The following is a 3478-nucleotide window of genomic DNA, read 5'->3' as shown; positions in this document are numbered from 1 at the left end:
TGAGCTGGACAGCACACAGCACACAAGTTTCCAACAGTAGCAGATACAGCAAATCGGCGAACTTCGTGTGAACTTGCTTCCCAAAATTGGCGGTTTGTGGCGCATCCATGACCTACTAGCTATGATTGGAAGTGTTCTATCTTGTGGCCTACGGCACATCTAGGTATCTTTGCGTCACTATAGTATTCAGCGTCTTTGAAAGTTAGCGGTTAATGTTACTCGAAGCTTATAATTGTGGTCGTCGTCAGCGTTTAACATTAAAACTAAGTCCAAAGCTTCTGAGAATACGTTAATTATGTTCATGGTTATTAGCTTGCGCAATACAGCGTCATGTTTTACGTGCGACAATCGGGTTTTAGCCGCTAAATTCACTAGGCGTGGCAACGATCATGATCATGGTAAAAAAGAACCGTCCCGTTGTGACGTCAAACGAAAAGAGCTATCCGGGCACTCTGTGAGGGCGAACCCACAATTTAGGGGTGGTCGGGTTGGGATGGTTAAGGTTAGGCGTTAGGTTATGCCTACCCTTAGCCACAAGTTCCCAATCTCGCTTAAAACTGTCTACGTCAGAATTCGAGCACACAGCAGTATATATTTGGGTGTTCTTTGTACAGAAAATAAAAAATGTAATGAAAAATACAATTAGGCGTTTCTATCTATTACTTTTCATGGGCTCATATACCTTCTTTATACTCCCTAATTTGCCCGGCGTGCATTCGATGTAACCAAGACGGTTCGATTCAAACAACAACGGCCATGAATTCGAAAATTATCTTGTGTGGCGCCCATGCACGCAGCTAGCACGATATAGCGAATCATTTGCGGTAAACGAGCATTGGCAATAAATTATTGTGCGGCAGCCATGAAAATTCCTTGTAAACTTAAGCGGGAGTTTCTCAATATAATCTTCTTCTGCTTATTTTCTCTTTCGTTTTCTTTCCGATGCACTGGTCCTGCCACCATTATTTATCGTTTAGTTTTATCTAGCTACTGATCGATTCCTGAAGGGGGATGTCACAAACATTTTTGTTTGGCAAGAAAATAAAAAAAACACAACTAACATTTCGCAGTTTTTAATATATATTTTCAAACATAATACACACTGAACATATATTATTTATTTTTCCTATATTTGTATATTCTATATAGCCAACACAAATATAAACAGAAACCGTTTGGGCCACACTTTGTGCGGCACCAGGTACACAAATCACGATGACATCGACGCACGCAACCAGCTGCACAACGCGAGTGACGCCGTATTGTGTAAATAGTGTTAGGTAATCACTAATTCAAATCGTCAAAGATTTTTGCAAAATTTAACCCAACGTAAAGAACATTTATATCAGTAGAGCTTTAGGATATATTATTAGTAACGTTAGTACTACTTTGATGTAAAAAAAATTATACAAAAATAAGGTTTTACAACTATATAATTCAGGAAATGTCGTGAGCGTAGACACTTTACCTATGGTGGGTAACAGTCGGAGCCACGAGGGACTTTGAAGGCGAAAAAAAAAAAAAGTGTTTATATATATACAGCTTTTTTTTTTTGCGCTCAAGTCCCATGTTGAGTCGGAGACGCGCCTGGTCTGGTTTACGCCTACCCTAGTTCTAGTAACTCATAGCGCCGCGTACCGTTGCCGCTTGGGCTATAGAACGAGCCATTAGGGATGCCGCAGGACAAACTTAGTCCAGCGCGAGTCAGGCGCGGAACTATGACCCGCGAGCGTGGAGAGCACTGGCAGCAAGAACAAGCCCGCACAAACGTGCCTAACTTTGCCTGCCGCACAGTTTCCACCAACTCGCCGCTTTTCAATCAAGTTTACAACTCCGGTGTCCTTGCAGGTAATGCCACTTTCCAAACTATCGTTTAAGAATCGCGGAAGAACTGCCACTGAACAAGCTACACCGCCATTTTTGACAATCGGCCCCGCCAAGAATGCGCTGCAAGATCACAGAAATTCCTCAAATATATCATGCGAAATGATCCTTTGGATGCTACCAGGCAAACGGGCGGCATGCCCAATCGCTGGCAGCGCGCTGATTGGCTGCAAGCAAGTTTAACGTGAGACAGGGCTGCGCAACTAACGTTTGTTGACATCGCGGGGTGAGTCATGCGCCAATATTTGAGGATAGTTTTCTGTGGATTAGAGCGCATTCTGGCAGGTGAATTGCAAAAATTTGGCGGCGTTGGGTGCTTGTTCAGCAGTTCCTTCTTGCGATTCCTAACGATAGTTGCGAAAGTTGGTGTCACCTGCAGAACACCGGAGTTGTAACTGCATTGAAAACGTGGTGAGTTGGTGGAAACTGCACGCAGCGGCGAGTTAGCACCGATGTTGTTCATTATAGTCAATGGCGGTGTGTGCTGTTGTACGTGCGGGCTTTGTTCTTGCTGCCGCTAGTAGGTGGATGAGGGTGGCGGGTTGTGTTGGTTGTGGACAAACATTGTTGTTGTCAAGTACAAATATATGAATAGTAATTTGGTTCACTTTCATGGACAAAAACTAATAATTAACAATCTTTTTTGATCGCTTAATTTGTTACTGACAACAACAATGTTTTTGCTCCACAACCAACCCCAACGCGCCCGCACACCCTCCACGTGCGTGAAATACATACATGGATGAAATTCTTCCGGCGGATCCGTGGAAATCGCGCGGATTTGACAATGCCAGGGGCCGATTTTGTGAAAGCGTCTACTTCGCTTGAGAAAATTGGGGGGGGGTAACAATGTAAAAATTTGAATTTATATACTGCTCAACAGCACCTGACTGTAGACTGTTAGAGTGTACGGACAGTAGACTGACAGCGACAGTATACCAGTCGTATCTTGTTTTTGTGCCTACCAAAAAGAAAAGTCCTCGTCTTCAGCAGGCTGCTAGTTAGGAGGGCAGACATGGAGCTTATGATCTTGAGGTAGCTGAATCATCGTAACGACCAATGCCTGTGCCTGGGGGGGGGGACACCGGTTTATCATGTTGTTGTGTGTGCATGACTATGCACTGATTGTTTCATTCGCATTGTGTGTTTTTTTCATTCAAATCTCGTCGCAGCAAGGCAGCTGCGAGATGTCTTAGTCTTTATGTCTGAGTAAAACAATGCAAGCAATGGGTGGAAACAGAAAAATATCATTATGTCTATACATTTAATAAAAAAACTTGCCCTATTTTCAGCCCCCTGATTTCCTATTCATAGTTTGTTTGTTCCTTTTGTCAACTTGAAAAGGTGATTCAAGAGTCTCCTATAAGGCTATAATGTGTTCAGAATAGCTTAGAATGCACCAAATTGCACCATTCCTTTAAAAAAAATTCCAGGGGAAATGAACTACAAATACAGGGGCTAATCTAACCCGACAAGGCTGTTTGACTAACGTCAATATACACGTTTTTATTCTTTTATTATTTATTTTATTATTGAATGATTTTATGGAACAAAGGTATATAGGCAGAGTATATTATTACCTTATGTGTTACAG

The sequence above is a fragment of the Priapulus caudatus genome, unplaced genomic scaffold, assembly GCF_000485595.1.
Source record: "Priapulus caudatus unplaced genomic scaffold, Priapulus_caudatus-5.0.1 Scaffold38, whole genome shotgun sequence".
NCBI lineage: Eukaryota > Metazoa > Priapulida > Priapulimorpha > Priapulimorphida > Priapulidae > Priapulus > Priapulus caudatus.
The sequence above is the reverse complement of the archived record's forward strand: the minus strand, read 5'-3'. Positions refer to the sequence as shown.